The sequence below is a fragment of the Stegodyphus dumicola genome, chromosome 3, assembly GCF_044657685.1.
Source record: "Stegodyphus dumicola isolate Sdum_Otavi_A_Nest chromosome 3, ASM4465768v1".
In the NCBI taxonomy this organism is placed as follows: domain Eukaryota; kingdom Metazoa; phylum Arthropoda; class Arachnida; order Araneae; family Eresidae; genus Stegodyphus; species Stegodyphus dumicola.
Window position 1 is genome coordinate 28962124 of NC_140770.1, and position 19966 is coordinate 28982089.

The window sequence follows — 19966 nt, forward strand, 5'->3', positions numbered from 1 at the left end:
TTGTTCATATTATAACTCAGAATGCATATAAATTTATATCATTTGAAGAATTATCTAATCCTTGCCACATGTTCTATTCAAATATAATAATAAATCTAGAACGATGTATAAAAGAAATTAAGCAAATAAAACAAAAACAAAAACAAAAAAAAAAAAAAAGTTTTTTACAGACGATTCAGTATATCTCCTTCAATTAATTTAGTTCTCCCTTCGCGACAAGACAAAATGCATAAAAACTTAAAATATCTATATTAAAAATTACGAAGTAAATCTTAAGCACTTTTTTCCTCGAAAAATTCCAGAAAGGATTAAGCATCATTTAATTCGCAATAATAAATGAAGGCGTTACCTTTGTTGTTTCAAAGCTTAGACTCTCTGGATTGGCAACAAATCTACTATTCTGCTGTTTCAAATGTAAACAAATATGTCCGCTATGTTATTTAAAAATTAGGCTTAACCGCACTTAAACACCTTTTAAATTGTTGATAATTCTACAAATATTGCTTGCAGATTTCCTAAACACATAAAAACCTTAACCGGAAGGTAAGAACAACATAATTCAATCATTTTTAAAAACAAAAAATGCACAATTTACAAACACATTGTAAGGATCTTAAGTTTTACTAACGTTTATTTTATTTTAAATCCTTACTGTCACTTCTTATTTTCTACTTCCGGCCAGAATTAAAAGCTTTAACTTATTTATGCAAATTTGTCTTGCGAACGCCAAGTACTTAAGTTGTGGCTTTTTGCCAAGCAAGAGAGAGGAAGGAGTGATTAGGAGCAGGCCGCTTGCCATAGCAGTTTTACTCGGTTGCTGGTTGCCTTCAAGGTCAGAGGTTTAATTCTCTTGATAATTTTAAACGTATCGTAGTGTTAACAGTTCTCTGTAATACATACGGCCTTTCTGTTAATATACGGCCAATCTTCAAGTAGGCATTTGTTTATTAATCCAAAGTTAGTTTAGTTAGGGTTTAGTTAATATTTTTATATTCTTACGTTCAGACCACAAGTGGTTGGTCTCTGTATTCCGAAGTCCGGAAATCATTGTAAAGAGAGAAAAATAAAGGGTTTCGTATACCCTTCCTGGATATCTTGTCTACTTCCCACATTTATTGAACATAGCTTTAGTAAGCTCCCTGTTCCGAGTCAGGTCATTTAATGTTCCCAAAGCAAGTAAGGAGGAACACTGAACCTGATAACATAAGATAAAAATTTGTTTTCAAATTGAATGAATTTTAGATCATTCAATATAAATATATTTATTTACGTTTGGTGCGGCCGATTGTAACCAAAATACGAGGTGCACATCTACATGTTATAGTAGTCCTATATACAAAATTTCAACGTTCTGAGGCTACTCGTTTTTGAGTTATGCGAGATACATACGTACGTACAGACAGCACAAAAAATTCTCTTCAGAATTCATTTTAAAGAAGTTTTATAATATTTTTGGAGTAAAAGAGACTTTTATTCTGTTCTTGCGTACAGATGTCACGCAAAAACATCGTTGAATTGCATTCGATAGCGGTCAAAATGGATATTTTCGTTGAAATATCCTGCCTGAAACTTCGTGATTGCAATATTTCCTTTTTACTTGGTACAAGGAAGTAATGAATAAGAAAACGAGTATCAAGGCCCTACCCCTCACACATCCCTATTTGTCCAAACGTCGACCTATAACCCTCCTTAGACGTAAAACTCCTTAAAACTGTTCAACAGGAGATATAAATAGTAGATATAAAATGCCCCTTCTAATACTTCAAAAGACTTTTTTGTCTTGGAAGTTGCGGTGTAGAAAGATAATAAAGAATAAGAGTTATCAAATAAAACATTTAAAACACAAAAATTTTAAATGATATATTTCTTTAAATCCAATGAAACTTATCTAAAAATTAAGCGAACAGCCACTGTATACAACGCGAATTTTTAAAACTATGACGACGATCTTATTGTAAAGCAGACATTCGAAGTTATTCGTCATCATGCTTAAAAAAATTTGTAATTTTCATGTAATAATAAATAGGTAAGTTTAAAATGTTGTTTAATTTTGTTTTTCTGAAATATGAAATCTTGCTGTGAGTTTAAATTTTAAATAATTTGCATGATTTACAGTATTAGTTATTTAATTTTAATCGATAAATCAAAAACATTGCAGACGGACTTCGCATGCTCTAAACATGGCATCACAAAACAGGCTCAAGTAAGTTCTAGAAGTGTATATTCAGTTATCCAGAAAAACCTTTTATTTGGAATCGCTGCGATCCGATTGCCACCGCTTAAAAAGTATTGTACTGTCTTTGGTTTAACCGACAGCCCATTATAGCGATGATGAAACCGTAGTCATTGAACATGAATTAGATTTCTTTATGATATACTGTGCAAATGGCTTTGGTAATTCTGAAGTAAGTACTGAGGCTCTTTTCCCTTAGATATGTGTGTAACAGTTCGCAAAAATTAGCGAAATTATTAAGTATCTTGGTGATCAATGTGTTTCTTCTGACGTTATATGATTTTTTTGAGTAAATTTTATAAAAAGTAGTAAAGAATTATTTAAATCTTTTTTTGTGCTTGTAAGATCTTAACTTAATCGTCAGTGCTGCAATCAAAGTTAACACCGAAACAAGTTACGTCTTCTTGGGAACCGTTCAAGAATGCAATGTTCTTCGCGCAGTCATTTATACCAACGGTTCTTAACTTTTTTATACTCCTTGAAATTTATGGTGTGAGTGCGAGAGGTTCGAAGTTCTAAATCTGCGTTTAGAGCAGCATTTTTATGACTTTCGAGGGACTAAATTACACTTTGTCATTCTTTCATGAATGTTTCTAGTAGTAAGTTTTGGACACTTTATAAGGTATTTCTCCCGCCTTTTTGGCATGCCTTAGTGGTGTGGTGGTCTGCACGCTGGGCGCGTATTCCAGAGGTCCACGGTTCGATTCCCGGCAAAGGCGTAGCATATTTTTCATCCTTTCTGCTTCCAAAAATACCTAATGTCTCTACAAGTGGCGTCCGAACTAAAAGGATGGTGGATGATGATTCTGCCCACCCAGGATTTGGAGATTGGGTCCCCTAAAAACCCCAGTCGCCCTTTAAGGGAGGAGTATATTGAGAGGGAGGAGTTTAAAAGGAGGAGCATATAAGATATTTCTCCCACCTACTTGGCATGCCTTAGTGTTGTGGTGGTCTGCACGCTGGGCGCGTATTCCAGAGGTTCACGGTTCGATTCTCAGCGAAGGCCTTGCATATTTTTCATCTCTCCTTCTTCCGAAATAAACCAAATAACTCTACTATTTGATCACAAAAGTAAACACTTATTTTTTTTTTTTTTTTTTTTTTTTTTTTTTTTACAAAGCCGTAATGCTCATTTTTATGAACCTAAGCAACTGAACATGGCCAGAGCGAGTATATTTTTGCTCGTTAAAATTGCAATGTCTTGTTCATCCAAATATAATACCTCCAGGAAAAAATACGAAATTAAAAATATGCTAACTTTTAAAAAGCATATTTTAAAAGTGCAAGATGAAGGGGCTACGATTTTTCATGATGCGAACAGAGGGAAGGGGTTGTATCTATAAATCTAAATTTCCAAACGGATCCATCGAAAGAATAATTCTAAAATCTATTAGCATGACATGTACCGAGTAGTTCTATAGCATACAAGGTTATTTTCTATCTAGAGCATGATATAGCACAAAGTTTCAATGCTTTTTCATTAATTTGGAACTCACAGGCTTACAGAAAGTAATATTGCAGGATTGTTTTTCCAGCTTTTGAATAAAATTTGACAATTAAATCATGAATTCCACGTTAAATCTAGATTTTTAAAATTCCATACTCTACTCGCAACGATCAGAGCAATTTGTGTTATAAGTGATCACTTTGTAACTGCTCTACTTTCCCTTCCCACTCCAAGTTCCGGTTTTTCATACTTTCTAACTTTTATACCTTCCGTTTACAAGTTTGTTTTCTCTAAGTCCATTTGCTAATATGTAATTTTTTTCTGTAACAAAGTTCTCTTTTGCCTTTCCTTTCACAATAATCACAATAATTACATTCAGTACTTTTAAAAAAAATCTGATGTGTACACCACATGACTTCCTTGTACGGAATATTAAATTATACGCATTTTTTCTTGCATTTTATTTAAACTTATTAGATTGAATTAAACCTACTTCGCCGACAGAATAAATGCATTCTATAAAATTCACTTTGTTTACCATAGCGACATTCTGGCGCTAGGTTTACTTAACAGTATTATATTTCGTTCATATTATAATTCTGTATGCACAAAATATATATCATTTAAAGAATTATCTAATCGTTGCCACATGTTCTATTCAAATACTATAATAAAGCTAGAACGATGTATAAAAGAAATTAAGCAAACAAACAAAAAAGAAACAGTTTTTCACAGACGATTGAGTATTTCTCATTCAATTAATTCAGTTTCCACTTCGCGGACAAGGCAAAAATACATAAAAACTCAAAATATCTGTATTAAAAATTACGAAGTAAATCTTAAACGCTTATTTCCTAGAAAAAATTCAAGAAAGGATTAAGCATGATTTAATTGGCAATAATAAATGAATACGTTATCTTTGTTGTTGCGAAACTACGTTTCTCTAGATTGGCAACAAATCCACTAGTCTCCTGTTTCAAATGTAAACATCAATGGCCGCCATCAAATTAGGCTTAGCAGCACTTAAACAATTTTGAAATTGTTGATAATTCTAAAAATATTGCATACAGATTTACTAAAGGCATAAAACCCTTAACCGCAAGATAAAAACAACATAATTAAATCATTTTTAAAGCAAAAAATGTACAATTTACAAACATATAAGAGTAAAGAAACTGAGATCACTGAGCCGGGTAACACAGTGTATATATTTATAAATATATTGATATACGTTTGGCACGGACGATTGAAACCAAAATACGAGGTGCACATCTACATGTTATAGTAGTCTTACATACAAAATTTCAACGTTCTGAAGCTACTCGTTTTTGAGTTATGCGAGATACGTACGTACGCACGTACGTACATACGTTCGTACAGACGCCACGAAACATTCTCTTCAGAATTCATTTTAAAGCAGTTTTTTAGTTTTTTTGGAGGAAAATAGTCTTTTATTCTGTCCTTACGTCCAGATATCACGCAAAAACATCGTTAAATTGCATTCGAAAGCCGTCAAAGTGGATATTTTCGTTGAAATATGCTGCCTGAAGCTTTTCGCGATTACAATACTTTCTTTTTACTTCGTACAAGAAAGTAAAAAAGGGAGAGAATTAATTCCCTTTCAAATTGTTGACCTGAAAACCTGCCATAGTAAAATAGTTCATGGAAAATTTCAATATAATTAATATTTATAAGCAGAATATAAATTCGCGTCATTTCTATGCTATTTTTCCAAATTTTACAGCATAAATTTCAATGAAAGGTAAAGAAGTTAATTGCCAAAGCAAAAGATACTCTTATACTCCGCGTATTCACACAGTAACTTCATAACAAAACAGAAAGTTTTAAAAGGGAAACAAAAAACTTTAGTACTTCTTTACCTTCGATGTCATTCTCAAAAGTCTACAGAACGTTTGCCAATTTCAGACACCTCTTAGTTTTTCCATAAAATTTATTTTTATTTCCTTGCACGAAATAAAGGAAGTATCGTAATCGCGAAAACTTTCCGGTATCATATTTCAATGACAATATCTGTTTTGACCACTCTCGAATCCATTTGAATGATTTTTTTGTACCACATACTACAGATGTGGTACAAAAAACAATGTGGTACATATGGACAGAATAAACACTCTTTTTTCCAAAATGATTGTAAATTGGATATAAAATGGATTCAGAAGAAATTTCTCCGATTTAGAAACAGACGTCACGAGAAAACGTAAAATTACGTAAGACGTAGGTATGTATGTCGCATAAATGAAAAATGGGTAGACATAGAATTGCTGAAATTTTGTACATGTAGCTGTGCACCTCCCTTTTTTCTTGCAATCGGTCGCACCAAACGTATACATATATTCACTCTGTTAGCCGTCTCAGTGAGCTCAATATTTGTATTCTTATATATTGGTAAATTGCGTATTTCTTCCTTTAAACGTGATTGAATTATGCTGCTCTTATGTTCCGGTTAAGATTTTTATGCTTTTAGTTAATCTGCATGCAGTAGTTCTAAAATTATCATCAATTTAGGCCTAACGAGGCCGCCGTTTCTTTACATTTGAAATTCTTACCAGAATAGTGAATTAAATCAGTTGGTGCATAAACTTCAGTATCATTTACCCAGTGGAACCAAAAGTTAAATTTCGATTTTGTGCACCGAAAATTTGGTCTTCTTGCTCACCGGTCGAATTACTTATTTTGTCTTAGAAGCTTTAATTGTAAAAATTGTTTTTTTGACTGCATTTAGTGTTTTAGCTTTTCCTGTATTTTACAGTTTTTAACAAAGATGTTTTGAGATTTTATGTATTGCTTTAAAAGTGATTGCCGTGAAATGAGAACTGAATTAATTGAATGCGGAATATATCTGTAATGAAATTTGAGGAAATAAGTTTAAATGAAATGTAGCAAAAAATATATGTAATTTAATAGGCCGTGAAAGTCACGGTGTCCACAACACATGTTTTGAAATACTATTCAAGTCTCTATAGTTTTTTGAATCCCATCAATACTATTTAAATTATAACCTTCGAGGCGACATTTCATTTCAGGAAATAGAAAATAGTCTGTTGGCCCCAAATCCAGTGCATATCCATTGAGTATTATTTGTCAGAAAATGCTTGACGAGAATCAAATTATTTGACGATGTATTGTCGTACAATAGAAATCAGTTATTCGGTTGAGCTTTTTTTAGCTTAACAGGCTGAATTCTTTTGAGAAGTCTCTTCCTTCCATTTTTTTATAAAACATGGAGTTCATCATCTATCTCCAGTGAAGAGATTACTTAATAAATTACACATTCCAATCAAAAAAGATTACCAATATGATCTTTACTCAATATTTTTGAAACTGAAATTTATATAGTCGGGGAGAATCTGTACCAAACTGTGCAGACAACTGCAATTTTATCTCAGGATCACAAACAAAGCATCAAGTTTCTTCTCCAGCTACACTTGTTTGAAAAAATTAGTATTAATGTCCGCTATTTGAATAAATCTTAATACACAAAAATTCCGGTTTCTTTCTAGTCTGCAACCAGTGTGTGTGATATAAAAGGAGAACAGTTCCCCCCCTCCTCCAAGATCTTCTATGACAATTCTGGAAGCAACATCTTCACTGATGTTAAATTCATCAGCTATCATTAGACAAGTAGTGAAGTATTCATGTATTTTTATCTAACCAGTTGTTTTTTATAGTCAGTATCTTTACTGTCATTCTCCCTTTCCGTTTTCCTGCCAGAATGCTATTATTTCGTTCTCGCGTACTCCAGTAAGATAAAAATAGATATCATTCAAAGGAAGATTTTGGACTGTTTATTCAGAGCATGTTCCCCCTGCTGAAGGCCACGTTACTAGGTGAAATTCTACGACAGCGGACTGTCTTAGGCGTTGCTTCTTTCTTGCCAATAGTGCTTGTCATGTCGATATAGGTTTGAGCCAACCTGTGCATTATTCTATTCTGTGTAGCTTTTGGCTAGCTTAAGATCTAATATAGTTTTAATCATTTTAATAATTCATCACTTTTGAGTTGCGCTATAAATGCTGGCTGGTTTTGTAAGCACAAGAAGGATCTGTTGTTAAATTATTGAGTTCTTAATAAAAGGGTCTTTTGCAGGGTCTTAAGACTTTTCACCGTAGCCGTTTGGACACCGCCCTTTCGCCGACAGGACAGTCCGCCGATAGCTGATTCGCCGTGAGCCATTTCGCCCTTAAGTAGAAATGAAATACGTAATAAAGGTTTCTTATAGTATATATAATTGTTTACAAATATGGGATATAAAGAAATTACACATAAATTATACGAATATTACATTTAGAAATTACACATAATTTTACAAAATTAGAAAATTATGTCAGTATCGAACAGAAAAAAATTATCACAATTCATAATTTCTGGGCTAAGCCCTTCCAAATAAACTCTTTACCTGGAAAAAAATCATCAGTTTTAAGTAAATATTTTAGTAATTCTAGATGTACAGAGGTTGTTCACACATTTTTTAGACGATTTTGGTAAGCGGTAATAAAAAATCGTTTGCTGCAAAAGAAGTAATTGCAATTGTACTATGTTTTCAAAAGTCAAAATTATCGTCTGTGGCTTGAAAGTTTTGTTTTTATTCAAAATGGCGAATTGAACAAAGCAGTGGTTCGAAGGCTACATTCACGCTCTTTCCGAAGAGAAATATGCATACTCCGTTATCCAAAAACGATGTGAGAGTCATGGTTTTGTGATATCTAAAGCGTCGATAGTTAATATCATCAACAAGAAAGGAAAAAAAACGTCAAATTGAAGCCTCAAGCGGGACAAAACTTCCAAACAAGTATCCAAGGAAAAAACGGACATCTTCGACTATTGCAAAGGTGCGTTGTTTAATGTTAAAAGAAAATCTCATAAGTCAAAGGACAGTTGCAAAATCATTAAAATATTCGGTATCCACTGTAAACAAAATGATAAACGTTGATTTAAATCTTCAGAAAGCGAATAAACGCAATGTGCATCGCCTTCTTCCAAAGCATATCGCTCAACGCAGGACACGCTGCAGAATTCGATATGAGAAACACTTATCCAAAAAAAAAATGGAAAACAATTGTCACAATAGATGAAGCATGAGTGTATTTAAATGATTGTAACAAAAAAAAAGCCATTTATTATCATAAAAGGGGAGAAAAAAATTTAAGTATGTGGTTCAAAGAATCGAACGAAAGTTTTTCTAAAGGATTCATGATTGTTGCTGGTTTTTCTTATGATGGCATATTAAAAATAAAGAGAGAGCAAAAAATGTCAAGATTAACTCCAAATACTATCAGGAACATATTTTATCACCAATTTTTCTGAATGAAATACCATCGCTTTACCCACAACGCCATCCATCTGTGAGACTCCATCAGGACAAAGCTAGCAGTCACACATCAAAATTCACTGTAAATTTCCTAAAAGAAATGGAATAAAAAACTGGGATCAAGGCTATACCCTTCACTGATATCCCTACTAAATCTCCCGATGTGTGACCTATGGATTTTTGTGCTTTCGGACTTTTAAAAACTGCATTATCCAAACGTTGTCCCGAAACCCTAACAGGACTCTGGAAAGCTGTTCGGGAGGAATGGGATAGGATACCTCTTTTGCCACTTCAAAAGGCATTATCCTGGAAATTGCGGTGTCGAAAGATAGTTCAGAATAAGAGATGTCAAATAGAACATTTAAAACACAAGAATTTTATGTAATTTAGTTTTGTGAATACGATATACATCATCTAAAAATGTGTGAACAGCCTCTGTATTTAGTTGCAAAAGCTTTTTACTTTTAAAATTTCAGACAGACAGATGTATACAATAGGTAAGCAAAATTATTAAGCAAAATAAGCTTACTAATATTGTTGCGTGCGTACAGATTCGTAATAGATTGAATGCCTTCAGGACGATGATAGGTTGAAAAAAACTATTTTATCAGAAGAAACAATTCAGAGTTCTAGTACTTTCCACAGACATAATTGTACAGGTGTTCACAGTATCACAGAATGTAATTAGTAGTTACACTTCAAGCTACTAAGAACGTTAAACACAATGCAGTGCAAAGTTCATTTAAAAGACGAAACTTCTGAACTCACGCTGAACTAATAACTAGAACAACTACAACTGAGAAACTGATTCTGTCTCCGGTCTTATATAGCTTGATTGCCAGTACGGTTATAGTTACATATGAAATCAATTACAGTACATATTACAGAACCCAAATGTCACCAAATGTTAGCCAAGTTTGGCGAATTTTAAAGATTTCTCGCCAAAATTGGCGACAAGAAATAGTTGCCAAAACGTTTGCCAGTTTGGCGATATCTTGCCAAATTAGCCAGATAGCCATTTATTTACTGAATGTTAAATAGACCTGTATTCTCATTTTTCCTGCAGAACATTGTCTCTCTAGACTTTCTTTTTTACATGATACAGAAAAATACAACAATTTCACACATAACTGCACTAAAATCTTCTATCTATGTACAAAATTCGTAGCAATATAATATGGTAAGATGTACAGGCATGTAAAGAACAATATGTCTTGTCTACGAAGTAGGTAAACAAAATTATTTAACAAAATAAATTTAACATGATATGGCAAGATATAACTAATTAAAGAAAAATATATCTTGACGTCGAAACGGCGGCAGCGAAACGGTGGCGGTGAATAGTCCCATTTCACATTTACACTCCCTTAAATTCTCTATTTTCTTACTGGACGTAGCGGTAAGTCGCTTAGATCCTTATGTCTAAGCATACACAAAATCTCGACTTAGTGTATACTTCCCAAGAAGGTCAGACTTTGTTAAGTGACTATTTTTCAGCAACAACTGTCGATCGATTTTTTTTTCGGTGTATGGGGGAGGGGGATATTCTCTTCGTTCGAGTCTACGAAGGGCAGTCATTCCTGGACACAGCTTTAACAACTTCCCATTCATCGTCCGTACAAACGTAAAATACTGAATCTTGTTATTGTCCAATTCCTGCATGCTTTACATCAGTGGATCCCAAATTTTTGTCCCTAAGAGCACATTCTAGAATATCGTTTGGACGGCGGGCATCATTTATGTTTTTAACGTGAATTTATAGTTGGATAAATATAGGTTTTATTATAGTTGGATAGACAAAGGTTCTATTATACACTCATGTCCATAAATTAAGGATAATTCGGAGTCACGCGGAAATCGAACTCTAAAATAGATATATCACCTGTAAAATCACTACACACATCTTCAAGAATCATATGCAAATTTCAGGAAGTAACCAGATGACACCGATGGTACGTCGCAATGACGAGAGTGTAAGAGAGTGATATATAAGGAAAACAGGCAAAGAAGTAAAATTGTTCGCAGGCACTTTATAAGCATTTCAGTGCAATAACCGAATAGTTATGACACAAAGGACGCATTTGGATGATTTTTTACGTGGTAGAACTATCGGCCGTCTGGAATGTGGGCTTACCCAACTGGAAGTATCAGACGAACTTGGAATTGCCCAGAGTGTCATCTCCAGGCTTTGGCAACGATTCCAAGATGATGGTAATGTGAGTAGACGTTACAGCACAGGTCGCCCCAGAGTTACAACGCCGAGTGAGGACCGGTATTTGGCAGTAATGCCAAAAGAAACAGGCGGAGCACAGCCTCAGACCTGTCTCGTCAGCTCTCTTCAGCCACTGGTAGGACAATTTCAAGCCAACCCGTGTACAGACGCTTAGGGCAGATTGGTCTATATGCTCGTAGACCTGTCAGATGCGTTCCACTTACTGCAACTTACTGTCGCCTGAGATTAGCCTTTAGTAGAGAGCATGCATTGTGGACACCGCAACAGTGGGCTTGTGTGATGTTTTCCGACGAGTCCAGGTTTAGCTTGCAGTCTGATTCTCGCCGGACTTTCATATGGTGAGCTCCAGGTACCCGTTACCACCAAGAAAACTTCATTGAACGACACCGTTACGGTGGTGCAGGAGTGCTCGTTTGGGGTGGAATTATTCTGGGTTCCAGAACTGACCTGCATGTTCAAATTGGAACCGTGACAAGCCAAATCTATCGGGACGTCATTCTGGAACAACATATACGTTTGTTTCGGGGCGCCATGGGCGCACAATGTGTGCTTATAGATGACAATGCCCGTCCTCACCGTGCAAACATCGTAAGCGAATGCCTTCATTCGGAGGATATCATCTGTATGGACTGGCCAGCATTCTCCCCGGACTTGAATCCAGTACAGCACGTGTGGGATATGCTATGCCGACGAGTTGCAGCCCGTCAACATCCTCCTACATGTCTACCGGAACTTCGGAGAATATTGCTTTTTGAGTGGTGTAATATCCCTCAAGATCAGATCGATAATTTGATACTCAGCATGCCTAGGCGTTGTACGGGCTGTATTGCATCGTCTGGGAGACATACCAACCATGTAATATTGTTTCTTTGTAAATAGTTTTTTTTTTTTTTTTTTTTTTTTTTTTGTAATTTGCTCCAGGGAGAAAAAATTGGTAATTCTTTTAATAATATCAAACATGTAGCATCTTTTTTTGCTCTTTACCTTTTGTTTAATAAATAAGCTTTACAAATAAGTCAAATTTGTTTTTCTTCTAATGCTTCCTTTGCCTGATTTTGCATTATCCTTAATTTATGGACATGAGTGTAGTTGGATAGCTAAAAAGATCGGCCACATTTCTCTTTGTGCTGGTATCTGTGTTGGACGCAATTTCTATTTTATTAAAAATAAGAAAACTTTCACATAGAATTTTATTGAAAACTGAGATATTTTTATTGTGATCGCATAGTGGCGGGTACACGTTAAGCAACCGGTGGGCGCCGTGGTGCTTGCGAGCATAGGGCTGGGAACCCCTGCTTTACACATTATTTCAAATGTCTTCATTGCTATTTTGCTGTGGTATTTTATCATTCATTGTTATTTTACCTTTGTCACAGTTGGATAAATTAAAGTCTTTAGACCAGGGGTAGTCAACCTTTTTATACCTATCATGTCCACTTTCTAAACAGTAAAATTTCTATACTGACCACCGGTTCGCAGTAGCTTAACTGCAAAGAAGTTTTTAAATGGAGGCTTAGTAAAAAATATAGTTGAATTTATACATTTATGTTATAATTTGCAATATTAAACTTTTAATAGACAGAAAATTCATTCACAAACAACGAAGCGATGTGAAATATGAAAACAGGAGAGCAGTGAGCGAAAGAGAATGGTCAAGTAGAAAACTAAACTTTAAGGGGGGTGTATATGTCTACACCCCCGGGGGTCGACGTAGAGAATTCTGCGAAGCTACTGGCTAGGATCTGTACCTAGGCAGTCTCGGCCACGGGGGTATAAAATTTATGAACTTGGTGGTTCTGAAGGCCCTGAGAAAGGTCACTTATTGGCCGGCCTCGGGGTCTGGCATATCCTGAGCAGTGTGGAACCGTAACCGGAGGGCTAGTTCCCCCTCGGTTTGCTGGGTAACGGCCCACTGCGACGGGCTCGCCCATGCGACTGGCAGGAGCAATTGACGACCAGTGCTGCCTGGTGTCATATCCAGGTGGTGCGCTGCTCCGCTGGACGGGTAATAGTGGAGGTTGAACCTCCACGAAGTGCCCAAAGGGGTAGTGGACCCGTAATGTGATTTAGTTCACGGGGCGGGGCAGCCAAGATTGTTGTTGTATATGTCTACACATCCATGCACGTTTCGATCTTCCTTAATCATTATCGGGAAAAAAACTCCATCGTCCACCGTGAAAGCTTAAATCGCCCATTAGTGGGCTTTAGGGACCAGATAGACTATCCCTAGATTAGACAGGACAGGACGCTAGAGAAGGATCCCCGTCCTGGTACTAGCCTTATCGGGGTTGAGATATCCAAACTCCAGAGACAGTCCGTGTTAGAAAGAGATTTTCCTGCACTTCTTTTTCTCATTCTTAACGGACTCCATAATACCTCCGACTGAAATTTGTAATCTCTCAAGTATTCCATTACGTAAACCAACGCTTTAAATATACATATGTGTGTGTATAAAGAAACATAATAATAGGCTAAAAATTAAAACAACATTTTTAAAACCCGTCCTGCTCTATAGCTGCAGGACTGAAGTAAAATTAAAGTGTCTAAAGTTAAAATTAAATTGGAATCAAAGCAAGGCTATTCCTCAACAATATTAATAGCTGCAACAGTGTATAAGAGGTTTAACACAATATCTAAACAAATCAAAATTAAAATAAGAATTCATAACATAACAAACTCGAAAAATTAAAATGTGAAAGGGAAAATAAACACAAATATAAAACTTAATCTCCTTTTACTGAAACTCCAATTCAGAACTAATCAGGGAAAAACGAATTAAAGCTTCACAAAAGTCGATTAATATGTTTCAAAAACATGTTTCGTTCTCCTGGTTTATTTGAGATCAAAAGCCGAAAAAAGATTCAATTAAATTTTCATTTAAGACATTAAAAATTCACATGAAAACCTAAAAAAATGAATCTAATGGAAAAGGGAAATTCTGGTACATTTGAGATTTTGAGAATTTTCTCATCTTCCTTCTTTGAACTCCGTGCTTTACACCTTGGAAACGATGACAAAACTGAGTACATCTTTTGGTGGGTAAGTCGCACCTACCCAAAATAAGATGAAACTTCCAAGCGCTGATCTTTGCATAATTCGTCACAATATTTTTCTAACCGTACTCCGGCGAGTCTTGCCGGCGGTTATAACTAGCACAGTTACACTTTAATTACATAACGCCTCATTCCTGATCAGAAGTTTTTCAGCTTCTTCTTCCCCTCTCATAATAATATTCTTCAGGAGACTTTTGAATATTAACTTTAATTTCTCAAATTTAATCTTATTTTTTCATCCTTATTCGTTAGCATCTCCAACGCATTATGAAATACAACACATACTTACCCCACACTGTTAGGAGACATTATGCACTTTGAGGATACACAGAATTCGCTCGCTCTATTGCATTCATTGACAAATGCACTGGAAGGCTACTTTTCTATTCCTCTCTCAAAACCTAAAAACACCCTTTAAATTTTTATTAACTTATTAAAAAAAAATTCCTATATGTAACGAATTTTAATTTTTCTCTCATCTTTGTTAACCGGCCTTCCAAATTCGTATAAAAATAAACGAAATTACCCTCCCTCTATACGCCAGCCTTATATATGCCTTTCCTTCGCACCTAAACTTGATTTTTCGCCCTTTGGGGCAGAAAGATTTAAGCGAGTGCAAAACGAGACATATGTCTAGCTTTGTCTGCGAAGCCATAGATACCCGATTTCCAACTCTTTTTGCATTCGGTAATTTTAAACACAGCATTCTCCAATAATCTATATGCTGATAATAGATCTGCGATTTCAGACTGACTTTGCAAAGACTTTGAATCAATGTTTAGGAATCCCAAAACTTCGTATTAACTAAGAGTAGAACGAACTAGAGCGACTAACTCAACTAAGATCAGAAAAAGCTTCCAGTCTTTTTCTTTAACTGTATCGCTTCATTCGTTTCCTTGCCTTTGGCTAGTCAGAATTATTCAGCTGAGACATTTCATCACATCATCTTTAGTTTCTGATTTTTTTTAATAAAATCTGTAATATATTTAAAAATAAAAAATCAAATATTTCCCCCTCCTCACTCGTGGCCCCTCGAGGCGGCGGTATTTACATCTCTGAGTAAATATGATTATCATCAAATTTGCATTTGAAAACAACACATGCATACATTTACAAATATCTAATGATAACGAAGTACGGACGTCGAACTCCTGTATGATGAAATATTATCTCAGATAAGGGAATTACAATCATCCCATTAGCACAGAATATAAGCTGTTATACAATACATTTATTAATAAATAAAAAAACCTTTGTTTATTTTTAGCCCAAAGGAGCAATTTCCCAAGAAGGGCTATTAATTTCATTTTGGCATTTTGCGTTGATTCACTTTAAACGGCGAACCACTTTTTAAATTATTGCAAATATTAGAACCATATTTAAAGAAATTAAATAGTAAAGAATCTGCGTAAATGTATGTATATTTTTCGCATTGTGATAAGACAACGGCACCTAGACCCATCAAATTTTGAAAAACGAACGTCTCCATTCGAATATGGGCATCTGGAAGCCCAAGTTTGGAATTTGTTTTATTATCTATTTCATATTTTGTAAGGCATTTATGTGTTTTTGATTAAGAAACTTAACGATTTCAAAGCGAGCAATGGCAACACTGTACGGGGACAAAAAAAAAGTTTTTATCTCCAGCGCGCGAGACTGTGTATTGGAAATTCTAAAGATATGCTCCTTTTAAAATTGCTTTGCGATTTTGCTGTTGAACTGAACTTTATGGTTTAAGAACGTAACATTTAATAAATAAAGGTAACATACTAAACGTTAAAAACAAAAAATCCTTTGGGCGTAATGTAAAATCTGAAAGCTTTTAGATTTATTTATTTATTTATTTATTTATTTTTTATTATTTATTTATTTATTAGTCCAAAGTAGCAATTTGCCCTGAAGGACTATTAATTTCGTTTTGGCATTTTGCGTCAAAAACTTTAAAAGGCTGTATAACCTTTCAAATCGTTGCCACCATATAGTATCCCCCTATCTTATATTTAAAGAAATTAAATAATAAAGAATCTGCATAAATGTATGTTTCTCGCATTGTGATAAGACAACGATACCTACAGCCATCAAAATTTGAATAATATAATCTTCCATAGACTATAGGCATGTGGAAGCCCTAATTTGAATTTGAAATTTGTTTTATTATCGATTTCAGATTTTGTAACACTTCAACGAATTAAAAACTAAACGATTTCAAAGCGACCAATGGTAAAACTATACGGGGAAAAAAAAAAAAATTCATCTCCAGTGCGCCCAAAGGGGTCTTTTTTTTTTTTTTTAAGGTTTGTGCGTTACCTTTATATATTACGCCCCTTTGGAAGTAATTTAAAATCTGAAACCTTTCTTTTTTTCTTCTTCTTTCCCCCCCCTTTTTTTTAATATTTTGTAGAAATTACATGTGGTGTAGTTTATTTTACCTGCCAATAATATAATGCAGTTTTTCTTGACATTCATCAAGAAACATGAAGGAATATCTTAAAGGTATTGTTGGAGCACTTTCATTAGCAAAATCATCGCACTAAATAAATTAAATGAAAAAAAAATTAAATCTGAGTTCTTTCAGATTTTATATTACGCCCAAAGTGATTTTTTTTATTTTATTATATTCATTCATTTATTTATTTTGGTGAATATAAAAAAATATGTATAAATGCTAGGAAAACATCACTTTAATTTCTTCTTCTGAGTGGATTTTCATTTAACAAATTCAATTTCTTCTTCTGAGTGGAATTACTCTCGCTCTAGCATTACGTGCGTGATTATTTTCAAGTTTGCTACCTGCACTGACGAGCCTAAATGTTTTACATTCTGGGCCTCTTTTAAAAACATTTGCCAACCCTTGACTTAAATTAAAATGAAACATGCGTTTTAAACTAATATATTAAACACGCCAATGAAATTGCAGTTAGTTTCAATTACCAAAAATAAACAGGACCACGTCGGGTTCGGATAATCGGTTTTTATATTTGAAATTGATTGTTTCAAGAAAAGTGTGATTGTTCAAGATTTGTGGGCATTAATTATGTCAGCTTTAAAAATCAAATGCAAATTTATTTTTAATCATTATGTATTTTATTTTGATATTTAAATATAATATTTACTCGTATTATAAAATACTGTGCATTTCATTGTAGCATTAAATTATATTTTTCAATAAGAGGGACAAAAGAAATTCCCATATTATTAGCCCAAAGGAGATATTAGTCTGGAAATGGCATTTTGCGTTGAATCACTATAAACGGCTGTATCACTTTTCAAATTTTTGCCACCAAATATTATCGCCCTGTATTATATTTCACGAAATTAAGTAATGAAGAATCTGCATGAATATATGTATGTTTCTCGCATTTCGAATTTCGAATTTGTTTTATTATCTGTTTCATATCTTTTAAACTTTAACGAACTTTTGATTAAGAAACTCAACGATTTCAAAGCTAGCAGTGGCAACACACTGTACGGAATAAAGCATTTTTATCTCCAGCACACGTGACTGTCTATTAGAAATTCTAAAGGTATGATGTTTCTAAATATTTTTAGGACAAAGGTGCTCTAGCCCAAGTGCTCTCGAAACGTGTATGTATGTGTAAATGAAAAACACGCCCGATTTGGGTGTAATATAAAATCTGAAAACTTTCATTTTTTTTATTATTTTATTTTATTAAAATCAATAACCTTTTCCGCTTTTGATCTGAGCAGTACTTCAAAATTGGTTGAGTCTGCTCAGTTTCCTACGTCCATCTTTCTTGTTTTTCAACCCAAGTAATTAAAGTTTCAAGAGAACGAAAATCTTATTAAAGATTGTAAAAATTAGAGCATTTTATTCATCATCTTCTGCTTCGTTCTGTCCTTTCTTGGTTTTTAGTTCTATTTCCGTTTTGAAGACTATATATGTTTCATTGCTTCAGATATAAATCAAAATTTGAATAAAATTTATCTACTCACATTCATTACTAATGATCTATTTCGCTGTACTAATTAAATCCCTGAATTTCTTTAGCCCATTCCATAACGTTTCAAACAAGATCCTGATTTGTATTACACGTTGCTAGAAATTTCCACATTATAATTCAATTCCTATTTCACATTTTTAGTCCAAAGGGCTTTGAATGTCGAAGGACTATTAGTTTCGTTTTGGCATTTTGCGTCGGACGGATAAATGTCGGTTCACTTTTCAAACTGTTCCCATAAAATGTTAGAGTCCTGCATTATATTTGAAGAAATTAAATAATGAAAAATCTGCATAAATGTATGTATATTTCTCGTATTGTGATAAAACAACGGTACATAGAGTCATCGAATTTTGAATAACGTAATCCTCCAACGAATATGAGCATGTGGAAGACCAAATTTGAAATTTGAAATTTGTTTTATGATCGATTTCCTATTTTTTAAAACTTTGACGAATTTTTGATTAACAAACTCAAGGATTTCAAAGCGAGCAATGGCAACGTTGTGCAGAAAAAACATTTTTATCTCCAGCGCGTGAGTCTCTGTATCGGAAATTCTAAAGATATGCTCGTTTTAAAACTATTTTGCGATATTGCTGTTGCACTGGATCTTATGGTTTAAGTGCGAGGAACATGATATTTAATAAAGAAAGGTAACACACAAAATGTTAAAAAACGCCCCTTTGGACGTAATTTAAAATCTGAAACAGTTCAGATTTTTTTTTTTTTTTCGAAATATGTAATAATTATTTACTTGTCATTTCTTGAAAGCCTAATTTTTGTGCCTAAAATTTTGGCGCTAATTTACGTGCTATAAATAGTATTCTTATTATCTATTCTTAATTTCATTCGACTTTAGCTACTGTAGGTGTCTCTTAATGTGATTACATTTGTCTACGGTATTTTAATAACATTAAACGATGAGATAATATATACTTCAAAATAGCGATAGAATTTAAATAATTTAATACAAATATAAATAGAACCATGTAAATAGCTACTTTCACAACATTTTAATTAGGAAAATGCAAAAGCTTTTGAACTATTGATAATGTCTTTGATGTAAAAGCTCATTTATGAAGTGTTTATAACGTTCGTAGAAATTATTTGGTCGATTCTGTACCCCTAATCTTATGATTCGAAGGGCATCTCTTATTGGAAGCGAACATACCAATGCAAAATTTAAAATTAGGCAAAAACTACGACCTTAGTTTGGTATGGATGTTTTTAAGAAAATTATTTTCAGGAAATAAAAGAAAATTCTACAGAGATTTTTTTGCTCTTAAAGAAGAAGGACCTATATCCGATCGCTCTCAAAATCGATAGTTGTTGAAAATCTGCTTCAAACTGAGTTTCTTTTGGGTCTAGTTTCATATGGTAAATTCAAGCCCAAGCTACTTGGCGAATTAACACCTTCCTTGGCTACATTTCTGTGTCACTCGGCAAATTTTATAATCTATTTTGAACTTACTTGGCGCTTTTTTTTAAATTTCAAAAGTGTATTCTATAATATTTTGATTATATTAACCGAAATGATTTATTATTAATTAATTAATATTAATTATTTAATTATATTAAACTAAACTAAACTCAGTGGTGCAACAGCCCTAGTGGGCCATGGCCTGCAGTACCCTTTTTCTGCTTTCTTGGCCCTGGAGTGCATCAGCAGATGCCTTGGACAAGTAGTCAAGCTTGTCTCAGGATCCTCTCGT